The sequence below is a fragment of the Carettochelys insculpta genome, chromosome 6, assembly GCF_033958435.1.
Source record: "Carettochelys insculpta isolate YL-2023 chromosome 6, ASM3395843v1, whole genome shotgun sequence".
Classification (NCBI taxonomy): domain Eukaryota; kingdom Metazoa; phylum Chordata; order Testudines; family Carettochelyidae; genus Carettochelys; species Carettochelys insculpta.
In genome coordinates this window covers 66,427,621-66,445,146 of record NC_134142.1, presented here as the reverse complement: position 1 = coordinate 66,445,146, position 17,526 = coordinate 66,427,621, and the positions used below count along the sequence as shown (strand labels likewise).

The 17,526-nt window shown below is 44.0% G+C and overlaps 1 protein-coding gene across 9 annotated transcripts in view; it reads left to right on the top strand.

The window, feature by feature from the left end:
* SIPA1L1 (signal induced proliferation associated 1 like 1) overlaps positions 1–17,526 on the top strand; it is a 321,214-nt gene that overhangs the window by 90,485 nt on the left and 213,203 nt on the right. For 7 of the 9 annotated variants that reach the window (XM_074997151.1, XM_074997143.1, XM_074997149.1 and 4 more), the window contains one exon: positions 1,890–1,965. The exons of the other annotated variants lie outside the window; for them this stretch is intronic. The gene's annotated coding sequence lies outside the window, so the exon portion shown is untranslated. The remainder of the gene's footprint in view (positions 1–1,889; positions 1,966–17,526) is intronic. 9 annotated transcript variants of the gene reach the window in all.

The window sequence follows — 17,526 nt, the reverse complement described above, 5'->3', positions numbered from 1 at the left end:
AGAATCCTTTGGGTTTTTGTATTTAAAAAAAAAAAAGGAGGGAAAGGAAAAGAAGAAAACAGAGAAATAGAGCAAAGCTGAATGTATTATCTGCATTCCTGAATAAATGCTAATAGGAAATCTCCTTGCCCCTATTTGCAGCTTTTTGTCTGGCTGTTCCAGTCATATCATTCATTCCTTTCTCAGGAGGGGTTAAATTCTTCTTAATGCAAATAGGAGGACTGTTGGAAGAGCAGAAATTGAGAGAAAATACATCCATTTTTAACTAAAATATGGGGTCTTCAATTATCTTTCCTTTATTCATGTAATTAGAGTCCCATAAGTAGAGTATCTAGGTTGGTTTTTAAACTTAATGATTACTGGAATGTTTTGTTCTTCTTGTGCCCCCTTCATCCACCTGCTCTCCCCACCCCTGCCTCCTCTCCAGATAATGATGGAGCAGTTCTGCTGACATAGTGGGTGGGGGGTGGAGGAGGAGGGAGAAGTGGAGAATGGGGCAATTCCCCTGGTGCCCAGCGACACAAAAAGGTCTGGAGTTACCAGCCACCACCACTACCGGGGCAGTATCTGGATCCCAGGCCCTTTAAATTATAGCTAGAGCACCATGCAGAACACTTTGTGCAAAACTGAGGGCTGAGAGAGGGGTCTGCCATAGTCGGGGTGGCTCTGAGGGCTGGCTGCCACAACCCCACTTCTTCTTCCCAAGACCTCACCCCTTCCAGGGGCACAAAGCAGCCCACTTCCTCCCCCATACCTTGCCCCAGGCCCAGTGAGACTGTCAGCCCTGATGTGATGGAGAGTAGAAAGACTTCAGGTTAATTTTTTAGACTGTTTTTTTGTTTTAAAAAAATGTCAGTAACCCAATATTTCACCCTCTGTCAGAGTAAAGTTTTCAGCTGACTAAAAATCATTTTCCAAACTTGTCCATACAAAAACATTTACAAACTTGCATGTTGAATAGTAACAGAGAGTAAGCTGTGCTAGTCTATACACTATCAAAACAAAAAGCAGTCAAGTAGCACTTTAAAGACTAGCAAAATAGTTTATTAGGTGAGCTTTTGTGGGACAGACCCACTTCTTCAGACCATAGCCAGACCAGAACAGCATTCTGGTCTGGCTATGGTCTGAGGAAGTGGGTCTGTCCCACGAAAGCTCACCTAATAAACTATTTTGCTAGTCTTTAAAGTGCTACTTGACTGTTTTTTATTTACAAACTTGTGTACATTATTGAAGTAGATTACTATTGAGTTATATTGTGTGTTTGAAACAGTTAAGAAGCTGTTGCTGAAAGTATTGCAAATAATTTTCTATGATTATATACTTGGTTTAACAATCACCGGTCCATGTTTCAGAACTTGATGGTGAATACAGGGTTGAGCTGATTGGTTGTGAAGGCTTCCTTACGTCTTCGGGTCAATCAAACACAAACTTGCCACATTTTTGGGGCACTTCAGAGTAAATTATGTTTGTGTTGTGAGAAGTAAATAAAAATGAAAAAGAAGGAATCACATTCAAAAAGAACGTTTGGAAAATTTGAGTGCAATTGAAGGTAACAAAATGTCATTTTGAAACTTCTTAATGGAGATAAAACTACATGTGAACCGTAGAACAGCTCTCAGTATATTGTGCCTAGTTTGAATGTACTGGACCTACCTCATGCAACATTTGGAGCAGACTTGAAAAAGTCAGCATATAAATTACACTTTGCAGTTATGTAATTATAAGCTCTTGGGAATTTTTCTTGTGATTAGCACACTTGGGTGCTGAAATCCCAATATAATAACTTATCAACCAAATTATTGTTCTCCATGAGTAAATAGAAATTTTGCACAACTGATACAAGACAAGGATGAACAGATGGCTGTAATAGTTTACTTTATTTATTTCAGAGGCGGCAAAATCTAGAGAAACGAGCTCAGAACTTGAACATCTGAATCCTGTTCCTGGCAATTCTACGGATTCATTGTAAGAACTAGATTGTTATTTTGCTAATTTGTATCACATTTTGTCCAACTCTATATGCAGAGCTGCCTAAGGCCTTGTCTACAATACCAAGGGTTTTTTTGCCTAAACCTGCCTTTTGGTGACAAAACAGTGAGAACGTATACACTGTAAAATGACTTGTCAGGAAAAGCAACTGGTTTCAGTAACAACAAACTACCACTCCTATGAGAGTCTTTTCCCTTCCCTTTGTTGTTGACAAAGAGCCAGTGTAGAAGCTATTTCATTGCAGAACTGGCTTCCACCAGTGTCCCGCAATACCTGCACTGATTACTCTGCTCAGTTTTCTGATCTCTGTTGCCCTGCAGGCATGCATCTCTGCCCTTTCAAAGCTCTGCTAATTATCTGATAGAGGGTACTTCTTTGAGGAACAAAGAGCCAATCATTGCAATGTTCCTGTTCTGTCCTGCAACTGGAACACAGCAGACTGCTGTCATGCGGGAGGGAAGACAACATTGCTGTTGGTGCTCTGACATTCCTCAGCATGGAGAGGGATGCTGCTCCCAGCTACTGAGGAGGCTGTGGGAGAACTGGAGGGAAACCCAAAGGGCACAGTGATGAGCTTTATATCTCCACAGTGCTGGGGGATACATCCTGATAGTGCATTGCTTATACCGTTGCTGATGGTGCCCCCACTAGGGACATGAACTCTCAACAGACACCTGCTGGTGATTTTTGTTTTGTCAACTTTTGGGCGCTGACATAAACTTTGCAGACATGACTTGGTAGTGTAGACAAGGCCTAAAGGATAAATTAGGTCATGATGTTGCAGGACTTTTTGGAGAGCTTGTTACTTTTAATATTCTGTAAAACTTTTATAAACTATATCCCAAATTACTGCATTATTTATGTGTTCCCATAATATAAGAACTAGGGGACACCAAATAAAATTAATGGGCAGCAGCTTTAAAACAAATAAAAAGGAAATTTTTCACACAGTGCACAGTCAACCTGTACAACTCCTTGCCGCAGGAGGCTGTGAAGGCTAGGACTATAACAGGGATTAAAAAAGATGTCATGGAGGTTAGGTCCATTTAATGGCTGTTAGCCAGGATGGATAAGGAGTGGTGTCCCTAGCCTCTGTTTGTTTGTCAGAGGCTAGAGGTGGGTGGCAGGAGAGAGATCGCTTGATCATTACCTGTTGGCTTCACTTTCTCTGGAGCACCTGGCAACGGCCACTGTCAGCAGACGGGATACTGGGCTGGATGGACCTTTCGTGTGGCCCAGTATGGCTTTTCTTATGTTAAATACCTACACAAGTACTTAACTTGTAACAGAGAGATAGCTGTGCTAGTCTATATACTATCAAAACAGAAAAGCAGTCCAGTAGCACTTTAAAGACTAACATAATTTATTAGGTGATGAGCCTTCGTGGGACAGACCCACTTCTTCAGATTATAGTCTGTTCTGGTATGGCTATGATCTGAAGAAGTGGGTCTGTCCCACGAAGGCTCATCAGCAAATAAATTATTTTGTTAGTCTTTAAAGTGCTGCTGGACTGCTTTTTTGTTTTGAAAGTACTTAATTTCTTATACTTCTGAGCAACCCTATTGCCTATAGTGGGACTACTCGCAGGCAGTGCTCCCTGTAAGCTGAGCACTTGGGCAGCCACCCATAAGAACGGCCATAGTGGGTCAGACCAAAGGTCCATCTAACCCAATATCCTGTCTGCTGACAGTAACCAGTGCCTGGTGCCCCAGAGGAGGTGAACCAAAGACAATGATCAAGCGATTTGTCTCCTGCCATCCATCTCCCGTCTTCGACAAAAGGCTAGGCACCATACCTTACCCCTTGCTAATAGCCATCTATGGACCTGACCTCCAAATATTTATCGAGCTCTTTTTTAAACTCTGTTAGAGTTCTGGCCTTCACAGCGTCCTCTGGTAAGGAGTTCCACAGGTTGACTGTGCGCTGTGTGAAGAAAAACTTTCTTTTATTAGTTTTGAACCTGCTACCCATTAATTTCATTTGGTGTCCTCTAGTTCTTATATTATGGGAACAAGTAAATAACTTTTCTGTATTCACTTTCTCCACACCATTCATGATTTTATACGCCTCTATCATATCGCCCCTCAGTCTCCTCTTTTCTAGACTGAAAAGTCCCAGTCTCTCTAGCCTCTCCTCATATGGGACCTGTTCCAAAACCTTAATCATTTTAGTTGCCCTTTTCTGAACCCAGAAGAGATTGAAATGCCATCTGGCTGATTAGCACAGAGCCCACAGCTGGCAGCATGTTTCTATTGATGGTGCACATCTGTACATGCCTCAGCACATGTAATAAAATTTATTCTACACCTGGATACTAAAACTTAGAGGGAACAGTATATTACTCTCATGCGTTTTGGAGGACTGGAGCATTAATATGTTCAATAGAATTGTGAAGCTGTAAGATGTCAAGCGTGAAGTAATATTATCTTTAATATCTGGGGGGAAATAATTTAAACCCACGTTAGCCAAAACCTCTTCAACCTTATGTTAAACATAAACAGTTGCTAAGCTGTTAGCAATCCAGTGTAGAGTATAACTGTTAATATTTTCTGTTAATATTTTCTGTGGTGGTGTTGGGTCTTATACTGCTTTGAAAAATATCTGGTGATCTCAATGGCCTTGAAGTTATGGGATAGAGAACACAATTTTAATCATTAATTTTTAATTAAAAATACATATGTTGAAAACCTGGTGAATGTTAAGAGTTATCTGAAAACTTCTGGATAAACAAAATGTTCATTATTTACAGGAGCTTAGCTCCCTTCTCCTTCCCAAACTTCCCTTGAATAATACAGGTTCCACCTCCCTGGTCTGGCATGGTCGGGACCTGACCAGTCCCGGACAAGAGAATTTGCTGGACCAGGGAAGGTTCCCTGCCAAAAGCCACCAAGCCACCACATCCTCACCCCCTCCAAACACACTGGGCTTCTCTTCTACGTTCTGCTGTTACCTGGGTCTTGGCCTTCAAATGTTGCCAGGCTACCACCCCAGAGCTGCTGGGGGAAGCCAGCTCCAGCCCAGCCTTAGACGGTTGCCAGATAAAGATGGACCTGGCTCTGCTGGGAAAAACTGGGTCTGCCTCCAGCCCTGCGGGCAAGTGTCAGCCCCAGCCCTGCACGCCTGCCTCCCTCCCATGTGGATTGCTGGGATGACGTAGGCTCTGCTGCAGCCCCCTCTACCCAGCTGCCAGAGAACATGGGTGACATCCTTTGTCCTGCAGCTGGACCAGAGAAGGCCAGATTAAGGAAGTTCAACCTGTTGTATTTGTGGGTTTTGTCACTCAACTGTAACAGTGATGTCAGTAGACAGCAGAGCTTGGGTCCGTCTGTTTTTTGGCTCCCCCCTCCACACACACAAAAAGGAAAGTGGGCAGCTGGTCAGAATTGCTGTTCGTTTTAAAATTATGAAAACATCCATTTTGACAAATAAAATAGAGGAGGAGGATCCTTGGACTGAACCTTATAAGGTAAATAAGAGAAAAAACTCCAAATAAATTTTCCAATTGATTTTGAAGTCAGACTTCCATGCTCTCATCCTGTCCCTTGATGACAGTAATCCTCTTTCTGGTCCTAATATTGGCTACATTCTTTGCCTTAAGTACATTGAAATCTGTCACAATCGCTGCTGGCTTTCCCGTAGAAAGTTTGAGTCTGTCTGTTATCTTCAGGATGCTTCAGGGTGTAAGCCCAAGATATACATGGCTCCAGAATAAAGACTCTGGCTGACTATGCTGCTGTCTGGAATAATGGAACTTTCTATGCTAAGGGTAAAGTTCGTGTATGGGAGAGGAAATTTTCTTAGCATTCTGTTCAAAACCCTTTCCCCCATCACCCATAACGAAGGAATATCAGACTTCATGCCTACTCTAAGTTCAAGGTGTATTTTTGACCTTGCATTCTATCATAAATATGTAGCAACATATTGTGGTGGATCTGCAAGAGAGCCTTGTTAATTTTTGAGAGGCTCCATATAAGTGAAAGAGGCCACTTGTGCAGATTGGTTGAACAGGATCAGCACCTGAGTGAGTCAGAACTCCATTTATATCAGTGGTTCCCAAACTTTTTGGCATCACGCCCCCTTTTGATTTTGGAGAAGTGTTCATACCGTGCCCCCCCACCCCGCCACCTCTTTACCATCATCCAACCCCCCTTTATCCAAAAATTCAATTTGTAATTTAAAATAAACACAAAAGCTTGATATAAAATGTTATTTAAAATTAAATAGAAGTCCAAATAGTTTTTCTTTGCCCCTTGTGGGTGTCTGGTGCAGCCCCAGCTGGTCAGCTGCCTGAGCCCCATACCAGCCATGAGAGCTGCCTGCATCAGCTGCTGCCTGCCTGAGCCTTGGACTGCCAGAACTGCCCATTTTGAGCCACAAGTGCCTGAGCCCCTCCCCTCCCCCAAAGCCAGACACACTCAGCCTCCTCTCACCCCACCCACTCCCCTGAACCAGGCATCCCGAGCCCCCCATCTAACCCTCTCCTTTCCCTTCCCCTCCCCGCACTCTCAACTTTGCAGGAGGCAGCTAGCTCCATGTGGCTCTTCACTAGCTGCCTGCTTTTTATTGTGGCTGTGCCAGGTTGCCCACGTAAAGTGGCAGGGGCTGAGAGCTGGAAGCAAAGGCCAGCTTTTTGTTCAGGTACAGGGAATTACGGGATAGGGGAGGCTGGGTTTGCCTTGCGTCCCCTCTAGAATTTCTGCATGCCCCACAGTTTGGGAAACTTTGTTCTATACGCATTGTGAATCATAATCATGTTGCTTGCTAGAAGATACTCAGTAAAATGTTTTTAACAAGGCACCCGCATTTGGTTTCTAGCTTATCAAAATCAATTGATAAACATCCTTTAAGCTTATAAACATCCTTTTGGCAGCTGAACTCTAAATGTTGTCAGGCATGCAAAGTCTGGCAGGAAGGTGGGGTGAAGGCATGTACCTGATTGACAGAAGAGTTGGTTTTAAAGTAAATATGTAGCTTCATATATCTTTAACAAAAAAGTGTTTTGTAACTTAAATTACTTAATAAAAATGTCAAAAGCTTTTTTCAATTTTATGACCCTATATGCTCTAAGCATGAGCAAATGTATAAACTCCCTTTATTTATAGGCTGCCTACCCTGTAACTTTGGAGTAAGTTTAGTTGTAAAATACACCCCAGATTTGATTAATTTAGTTTTTATGGACTCCAGAGATGATTTTACAAAAGGAATTTGATCAGTGGTTTCCACTAGTGTTAAAAAAAAGTTGTCTTTCCACACCTGACTATAGTTACAATTTGGTGACAAACTGATTAAGAAGCATAACTGGAATGGATGGCAGTTGGACACAGTCACCTCAGTACACTTAATTGTGGTCAGTTTCTGAGGAATATTCCATTAATTCTCATAACTCCCAGATTTTTGTTTAATGCTTATATTCTACAGCCTGAAAATAGTCTCTGGTAGTAAGTACACAGTTCTTTGTGGAGCTGTATCTGATTGAGAATACTGTAGTTTACATTTGTCTTGTTTAGATTATAAGATCTTAGAAGTTGATAAATGCCTCTTGCACTTCCTGTTTCTGTAATCTGGTTGTTAGTAGAAGGAAAAAGTTTGAGGTTAGTCAAATTCAGGTCCCAAGTTCAATGCTGATTATCCTAGTTTGAAGTCATCCTTTCACTTGTTGTGCGCTTCTCTATTTTTTGGGGCTGCTCAGTGTTCATGTGCCTGCCTTTTGTATAGTTTTAAGCTGACACAGGAAGCCTTTGTTTTCTGTCTTTTTATATGCATTACCCTGATCTCAATAGGAATATATAATTCTAAAATTTATTTTTTCTCCTGTATAATATAGCCCCAGTTTAAAGTAGTTTTATAGTATTGTAAATTTAGGTAGAGAAACATGCCAAGTTTTTAAAAACCCAGGCAATATGTTAAGCCTCAAAAAAAAAAAATCTAATTTTGGAGTCTATCTACAGGGTCCTTACTGTTGCATTTAGTAAGTGGAGCTTTTTTACTTGCCTTTGAACTGTATGCAGTGGTTGTACATTTTTGTTCAAACTTTTTATTGAAAAATGCAGTAGAATAGTCTCTGTGTGTGTATAAAATATAATATATAAAATATTAAAAAATAGAGAGAGAATAGAAGATACTGATACGACCCCTTTTCGTCTTGAGAGACAGTGGTTAGAAGCAATGGTGAGGATCTCTGGGCAGTGTCTGAGTCTGCAGCTTCTCTTGTGGCTTATCTGTCCCATATGGGATTTGCATGGCCTATTACAATAACCGCATGTCAGTCTATTTCCAAATTCTTGAGTCTGAGTTTTTCCTTCTACGAAAAAGTTCTTTCGTGTGGCTTGCTTATGTCAAGGGAAAAAGACTTTCAGGCTCTGGACAGGGAATCATCAGTGACTGTAGTGTGTCTTCATCATGAGTGACAAGAGCTGCATCACCTGTGAAGAGGAGTTCCCTAATGAGGACTTTCTTGACCTTAGTTTTGGCCTTGATTCTTGCCAGGTTGTAGAGGGAGCTAATCTATGTGGAGAAGTACATGGCTGCATGAGTTTTGAAATGCACTATTTAGTAGAACTGAGAAGAATATGCTGATGAGGGTAGGGGCAAGAACACACCCTTCTTTGACTTCGCTGTTCATTGCAAACGGTTCCAATGTAGATCCATTGAAAGAAATGATAAATTCGTGACTGTTCAAATTTTTTTTTTTTTTTTGGCTTTTAAAGCAGGAACTGAAATAATTAACAGTGGTGTTTTCCTGTTCCTTTCACACAAGATGATAAAGCCTTTTGTTATAGTCACTGTGTAACAATTTTTATAAAATGGACAGTCTCAGTGCAAGGCATGTGGTGAGAGAGATTGAACAATGAATAGTCAACTTGTAGTACTACCAGAATGGCATAAGTGTTTGGAGGAAGAACATCCAAAATTCTCAAAATAAATGTTTTTTTAGCTTGGTTTTGTCTAGTGAGGAATATTGAGTCCACTTCAGTATCAAGTGGATTCCAGCCACAAATTAGAGTTTTAGCACCACTCTTTTGCATGCTACCAACTTTCTGCCTGTCTTTTTGCAGCAGGAGATGCCGATACATGAGCCCCTTTAAAAGCTTTATTTGATTTTCATCCTCAGCTTAGAAGATTCTTTGAAGGCATCAGGAAATCTGGAGCTCTTCAAGCTCCAGAGGAAGGTAGAATAAGTGGTCTTATTTCAGATGCACTTTTCAGGCTTTCTTTGCAGGACCTTAACTCCTGTGTGGTAGTCGGAGGAATTTAAGTAGAAACTGTTCACCACCATCCACAGATTGTATCAAGTAGCTATTATTCTCTGAAGAGCGATATGACTCGGTGTACCTGCTGATTCCTATGGAGATTTTGTGGCAGACACTTAACATTTCTAAGTAAAGATCAAGGTGACAGAGGAGAAGATGCACTTGTGCCTTCCTCTTTTCCAAATCATTGGAGGTTGGATGTGCTCCCCTTGATGCTTCCATTGTCTTTCCTTAACATTTGCTTATACTTATATCCCATTTTCCTAAAGTCCTAATTATATATCCTGGAGCAAAGAGAAAAGGTGGGTGAGGTAATATTAATTTGATTGGGCTTGTTTTTAGCGGTGACATCAAGTACCTCTTGCAGACCTGAGGAAGAGCTCTGTGTTTAAAAGTGTCTAATAAAGATATTATTTCACCCACCTTCTTGCTCTTTAACATCCTGGGACTGACCTGGCTAAAACACTACGTACTTCCTTAAACAGGAACATTCCACTTTGTTTCATCCCAATCCCCTTGATACTCTACCCGCAAAGATGTAAGATTGATTGGAGAGAGAAGGTGTGCGCATGTATGCATATATAAATTGTACAGTAATATTAAGGAAAACCTTTTTAGTCCTGTGTAAATAAATTGTCATAAAGCACATAAAAGGATCAGAAATTCTAATTAGATAGCAAAGTACATGCGGGTGAATCAGAAGAGCTAAATCATTTTAATTTAAGATTTAGATTACTGCTTCCTTAGTTGGGTTTAAACCATATTACTATCTGTTTCACCATATATGCTGCCTTTCAACTATCCCTGAACTAAAATCAGGAGATGATCTGATTAAGAGGAGAAATTTGAACTCTGTGGGCCAAGTAAAAAATTGCTATAACTATTGAAGGTCAGTATTAACCCCCAGGATATATTTGTCATTGAATTCTGTTTATCATGCTTTATTGGCTTGCACTCTTCTGAAATTGACATTGGACACATTTGCTGTAGTTTACTGACTGGGGAGTATCTTTTCTGAGACTGTTCTTCCCCTGATCAGTGTGGTTAAGAGGCATATAAAATTTTTTTCTGAAATTATAGGTATGAGAGGTTTTGTACTAGAAGCCTGCAGAACAGTTTCTATTAAGTGATACCTGTGCCACAAACAGATTGAGGGACAGAAATCCAACAGTGCTTCATTTACCTTCATGTTCACATAAGAGAAACTGAAAGGATAAGGAAATCCACCTTTGCTTGAATACTTACTTTTTATCATGAGATTTTTAGTCCAGGTCTGTACAGGAAAGTTGTGTTGGCAAAACTTGTTTTTTGTAGCCTTGAATTTAACGTATACATGACAATCTAAGTGATCAGAATTCCATGTGAAAACTTTTCTAAGTGCTCAGTGCAGTCTTCACATCTGTTATTTAAATACTTCCTCATTTCTGTTCTATTGCGGGCTTGTATGCTGGCCACATGCACTGGTGCAGAACATTGTTCCCTTCGTGGTATCTGTAGGGGATTATCTTTAGCATCCTCTAAACCAGTGTTTTTTAAACTATGTTCCTCGGAACACTGGTGTTCCGTGAACGACTCCCAGGTGGGCTGTGAGCATTTGGTAAAATACATTGTTGGTATATATTTTTTTTGCTGTTAAAACCAGATACTGTTATTACTTCATTGCTTATAATACCTGATGAAATTACTTAATTTTCATTTTGCTGTATATATTGTTGGGGTTTTTTTGTCTGACAATTTTTTGAAGAAAATTTTCATAGGTATTCCGCACAAAAAATGTTATGTGGTGTCCCATCGTCTCAAAAAGTTTAGGAAACTTTGCTCTAGAATGGCTTGTGTATGCATTGGTATAAGGGTCTCTGCCAGCTTTCCCTTTCATCCGTTCCTTTTTACTGCCAATTATAGTTTTGGAATATCACCTTACCTCAGCATGCTTGCTTTCTCAACAGTGCCTAGTTGTGACTCCTCTTATGTATAGCTTTTAGAAAGTTTGCGTAGTATATTAGTTCCTTCAATGTGTGAGTTAGGAATAGGTCAGGGGTCTGCAAACAAAATGGTGAAAAAAGCATGTGTGGCTTTTTCTTTTTCAAATGTAGTTACAAAATCAATACCGTAAAAGCTGTAATTCATGTGACTGAGACAGTCCTTAATAATGTCAAACTACACTTTTTTACCCCCCTGTTTTAAGAACAGCATACACACAATGACCTGTACCCCTTAGAAAGTTTAAGTTAATTTCTCCTCTGGAGTGGAGAGGAAATGAGGACAAGGAAAATGCTGCACCTGGGGGTAGACTCTTAAGCAGGAAGGAGCAATGTTTGCATCAACCCTCCATGCCTCCCTCCCCACAGCTCCCTCCATCCCAGGCTGTACTCTCTCAGCCCCCAAACCTGTCTCCCATATCCAGGCTTTACCCACCTCAGCCTCCTAATCTGCTCCCCTACCCCCTTAACTACCTTCCCATCCCGCAAACAGGCTCCCTCCATCTCTAGGCTTAACCTGCCTCAGCTCCAAATCAGCCCCTGGGACTAACCCATCCCTGGGAGCTACAGGGTAGAGGGAACCTGTGCAGCCAGCCCAGAAACAGCCCCTTGCCTGAGTTTTATAGCTGGGAAGGGGCACAACAGAGCTAGCTGCAGTGTGGCCAGCGGGGGGACTGGAGTGCTAGATGGTGGGGAGCCTACACCAGGCAGCCACATGCACCCAGCAGAAGGAAAGCTCCCTGCCCTGCTGCCACTGAGATAGTGGAACTGGGTTTTATTGGCGTAATGTCTGGCTCCCTCCTACTGTTTGGTTCTACTGTTTCAGTAGTGGCGGGGCAGGGAGCTGTGGGAGGAGGCAGCAATGGGAGCCACAAGTGACTCCTTAAAGAGCATCCTGCAGCTCTGGAGCCTCAGGGTGCCAACCCCTGGAATAGGTAGTCCCCTGTTGGACTGAACCTAGGGAAGGGGCATAACCTTGTTGCCAAGCTCTAAGCCTTGTCTCCTATGAAAAAATACATACCAGTCAGTGATCCTCGTCAAAGTTGTCAAGTGTTTTGGGGAAACCCATGTGAGTGTTAAGTGTTATGTATGTAAGAATTGCAAGCCCTGAACCAAAAAGGAGTGGGATACTTGACTAAGAGTGCTCCTTAAGGAGACAGCCCTCATGTTGGTTTCAGAGCCAGCAAGACTGGACTCCCTTCCAAATACGGCAGCTTCATTTTGAAGCACATGGCCAGCACAGGCCTCTTGCTGCTGCTGCTGATTCCCATCCCAGGTGCCAGCTAAAAAGTAAAGTGAGGTGGGGAGACAGCATTCTGTATGTCCTGTAAAGGGAAGAAGAGAGCATAAGGAAAGCAAAGACATGTGCGGAGCAGCTCTTGCCCTCCTGACAATGGCCAGTCTTCAGTATTTGTTTAGCTGTTGAGCATAGTTTGTGAACTGTCCACCAGCCTGGCATGGGGCAGAGGCACTCAACACCCTGTAAGTGCTGGGTTCCCACCAGAGGCCTTTCTGACCATCCAGGACATTGTATTTCTCAGGGCCTATATGGCTACTTTGAGCTCTCTGGGCCTTTACGTGTGAAAGTGGTTCAAAGTGCACCACTCTCACAGGTTTGGGGGTCAGTCTCACTCAGCCCTTCCAGAGACAGGGTAAGAACTGCAAGCATTGGCAGACCAATATCTGGCACCCACAGCTCCCTCAAGCTCTGCCTGGAAAGAACGGGATTAATGAGCAGGCATTTTGAGGTTGTGCTCAATGGTGACCCTCCAGCCTGTGTACTGGATCCAGTACCCCTTATTCCCTTCCTATCTGGTCTTCTGAAACATCAGACCAGTGAGCTCTCATCATAGTAGCAGCAGGGTCCAGTCTGTATCCCTCCCTTCATCCGTCTTCAGGAACCTTTCTCACAAAGAGCTCCTTGCAGAAGGTCCTGCACCTTGCGAGGAAGTGGGAACTATGGAGGAAGCCTCTCTGTACTTGAAGGAAAAGGATTTTACTTCAGTTTATGATCCTAAGGTTGAACGGCAGGGGTGGGAGGGATACATTTCTTCTTTTTCAAGTGATTGCTCATGTACATTCCAAGTTGGGTGTGCACTGGCGCATGCATGACCAGTTGCTGGAAGCTTTTTTTCCCTAGCCAATATATGCACCACCCAGCCTGCTCTCTATTCAGTTCCTTCTCACTGTGCTGTTGGTTGCTGGAGCTCTCTTTTCTTGTAGTTCGGTTGGTAGCCATCACCTGTAAATTAGTAATTGTTAGTATAAATAGTTCTTATCACGTCTAAATAGCTCATGTAGTTGTCAGAGCTGAGGTGGGACTTTAATGCCTCTCGGCGCTTTGGTGCCAGGGGATGCCTGGCGCTCTAAGTTTCAAAACCTGCTCAAAATTTGGCAAATAGATGCCTAAGTGTGACCCACGTAAGACTTGTTTGAGTTGCCTCGGTAAGACATTCCTTTGAGAACGTTGCTCCATTTGTAAGGTCTTCAAGCAGAGTACTCTAAAGGACAGAGCACATTGTTTGAAAGTCCTACTGATGGAAGTGGCTTTGCGCCTGAACATCTCCCCTGTGGGAGCTCAGAGCGGTGCGCTCCGGCACCATGAGTGCCGTCAGAAAGCTCCTGATGTCAGGATCAGGTGTTGGCACCTAGCACTACAAGATGACACAGAAGTCAGTCCCCAGTGCCTCGCAAGAAAGAGACATGAATGGGGCTGGTCCCTGGAGAGGGTAAAGAGCCAAGAAGGAGCCTGCTAGAGCACACCATGAGTCGGCTTATGAAGCGTGGGTATCGATGCTGGCACGAGGTGGGAGCCCATGCTCTCCGAGGCTGCCCTCAATTCCGGAGGCTTTCATTGCGGTGCAGGGCCTCTTACAGATCACAGTGCTGGGACCGACACAATGCTGTGAGTCCTCGCCACTAGAGGGACCGCCCCAGATACAGGTGCCAACGCAGATCACTGGGCAGGAATCATCCTTTATGGCACCTTTGCCATGCCTGGCACTGGACCAGCCTCCACAAGGCGGACCAGTTATGATGACCCTATTCAGTGTGCCTTACCACACGGCTCAAGGACAGCATGAGCTGGTGCACACCATGGGCCCCATTGCACCACCCTGGTCGTCTGCATCACAGTCGGCGTCAGAGTCCAACTCTTTTTACTTCAGCTTGGCCAGGAGCATGAAATCGTCATGCTGGCACCAGAGCTGTCAAGGTGCTTCCCCAGTGACCCTTTTTGGACCCCATGGGCAGTCCATGAAGTGCAAGGGAAGACTGTGGGACTCCCTGCTAGGGCGCGGGGCATTCCTCAGAGGTCAAGGGTGGTGCTATCAACGTCGTTGGGGGCGCCTCCACCAGAAGGTCTGACCATGCTGGAGGCCCCTTTGGTGGGCTCAGCACTGTCGTTGGCACAGTTACAAACAGCACCAACCCAACTCTGGGCACCACCCATGCAGGCACCAGGACCTACAGCAGTGGCAGGCCTGCTTCCGTCCCAGGTGCTGAGTTACTCTGACGTGCCCGTAATGTGGCCTGCGTTATATTTGGGTATTTTACCCCAGGCACCGAGCACAGCACCGCAGACTGTTCCCAGACTGTGTGCTGGGGACTCAGACAGTGGATGCAGGACCCCTCCTGCTGGTGGGCATGGAATGCAGGGGGGTATTGTCTTTGTTCTCCCCTGATGAGGCATTTTGTCTGGGTCCTTGGCATCCCCGGTTATGGAGGCCGGTAGGGCATATCACATCTGCTATGCTGGGTTGCCTAGGGCATGGGTATACAAGCAGAGGTGGTCAGGGACAAAACGGATCCAGTGACCAGACATTCTCTTGCCTTCGGGGCCCACAAGGATGGCACTGCCTATTATTCAACAATTGCCAGTATGGTAAAGACAGTGTGGCAGACCCCAGCCTCTGTCCTATCTATGGCCAGATGGAACGAGCATCTGTGCTTTGTTCCTGCCCAGGGCAATGAGCACCTGTTCACCCACCTCCCTCCGACTCCCTTATCGTTGGTGTGGCAAATCATAGGGAGAGACGGGTTTTGAGGCCCTTCCCCTAAAAACAGAGAGGCCAAATGCTTAGGCTCATACGGTAGAAAGGTTCATTCGACAGGAGGCCGACAATTAAGGATTGCTAACCAGCAGGCTCTTGTTAGCAGGTACGCATACAACATGGTCAATTCCTATCCTGTTTCTTGGAGCTGGTCCCACTGGAGAGTAAGCCTGACTTTAAGGCAGTGGTGGACGAACATAAGCCAATATCCCGGGCAGTGCTGCAGGCAGCGCTGGACGCAGCAGATGCTGCCATCAGGGTCATAGCCTCCAAGAAAGCCATACGTAGGGGGGCCTGGTTTCAGGGCTCTCCTATGAGGTCCCACAAACTGTTCAGGAACTACCCATTGAAGGGCCATCTGTCTTCAGAAAAGACAGACAAAAGGCTTCACAGCCTGAAAGTCTCAATGGCCGCTTTATGTTCACTCGGCCTGCACACTGCCGTGGCCAAACGTCGACATTTCACTCCTAAGCCTCAATTCAGACAGTTCCCTCTGCAACAAAGGGATACCACAGAAGACAGGCCCAGAGTAAAAAGAGGCATCAGGGCTAGCAGACTCAGGGCCAGAGTCACCAAAAACCCTCTCTGGGGCCCAAACAACAATTTTGATGCGGTGGTCAGGAGCAATGCACCAGTTGACACCTCAGTTCCAGGTCAGCTTTTATTTTCTCATTTTGCCTATCCCCCTTCTACCATGCCTGGTGCAACATAACTTCAGACCAGCGGGTCTTACGCACCATAGAGGGTGGATGCGCTATCCAATTTTCCTCATAACCCCATTCCCACCCTCCTTCCCAATCCCTCTTCAGGGACCTCTCTAATAAGAATCTGCTCAGGCAGGAGATAGTCCCTCCTTCAACGTGAGGCTGTAGAGGAGGTGCCCCATCAGTTTCAGGAACAGGGGTTTTATTTCCATTATTTCCTAATCCCAAAGGCAAAAGCGGGGCTAAGGCCCATTTTGGACCTGCAAAACCTAAACAAATTGGTAAAATAGGGTTTTGTATGATATCCCTGGGCCTAATCATTCCGATGCTGGAACAGGGGGACTGGTTTGCTTTTGACTTTCAGGACGTTTTTTTCCACATGGCAATTTATCCACCCTGTAGGAGGTTCCTCTGTTTTGTGGTGGGGAAAAAACCACTGTCAGTTCACGATCCTTCCATTTGCAATGTCCTTCTTCCCAAGGGTCTTCACCAAATGCATGGCAGTGGTGGCAGCCTTCCTATGCAGGCCTGGGGTACCCCTTTTTCCGTACCTGGATGATTGGCTGGCCAGGGGTTGCTCTCAGTGCCAGGTAGCATAGAACATGGTAACTGTCTTATCCTTTATCTGGACTTAATGAGTATCTCAAGAAGATGAAGTTCTTCGTGTCTTCTGTGGTCTCCATATTTCCCTCCCTGGATGCCATCCTTGACCTGAAAGATGCTTTGTTTCACTGACACAGAAGGTGCTTATGTTTCATAGTTAGGACCACCCAGTGCCAATTTGCAGTGCTTCCCTTTGTCCTAGCAGCCACTCCATGTGTATTCATGCAGTTTCTGTAGCAGTCTGCCTTAGACATCAGGGTATGTAGATTTATCCATACCTCAAAGACTGGCTGATTAAGGGCCACTTAAAGATACAGGTCCAGTGCAATGTCAAGACATCGTAAGCATCTTGTCAAACTCTACACCTGTTGATAAAGGAGCAAAAATCAGCCTTGGTTTCGTTTTCCAGTTTATCTGAGCGTTCATCAACTCTGTCTGAGCTGGAGCCTTCTTGCCAGAGGCCCAATTCAGCGGAGTGTCAGATCTGATTGCCAAGTATGTGGTCCAACTGCTTCCATAAAGAATATTTCAGACCATAGTAAACTTTGTCAGTCAAACAAATCAGCTCATCCAAAGACATCAAGTAAAAACATGCCTCAGGCTTCCTGGACACACAACTTCACGCACTTGTATAACAGTTTCATGTAATTATAGAAATTTTGAGCTGGAAGAGACCTCAAGAGGCAGGACCCAGTGTCTGTAGACCGTTTCTGACAGATCTTTGCCTAACCATAAAACTTTAAAAGGCTTCTCTAACCTTAATCTCCTTTGCTGTAGATTATTTCTTGTTCTACCTTGACTGGCTATGAAGAACAATTATTCTCATCTTCTTTTTACCAGCTCATAACATGTTTAAAGATGGTTAGCAGCTTCCCCTTTTTTTTCAAAGCTGAACATACCCACTTTTTAACCTTTCCTCATACTTTCTTTTTGTTTAAAACCTTGTGGA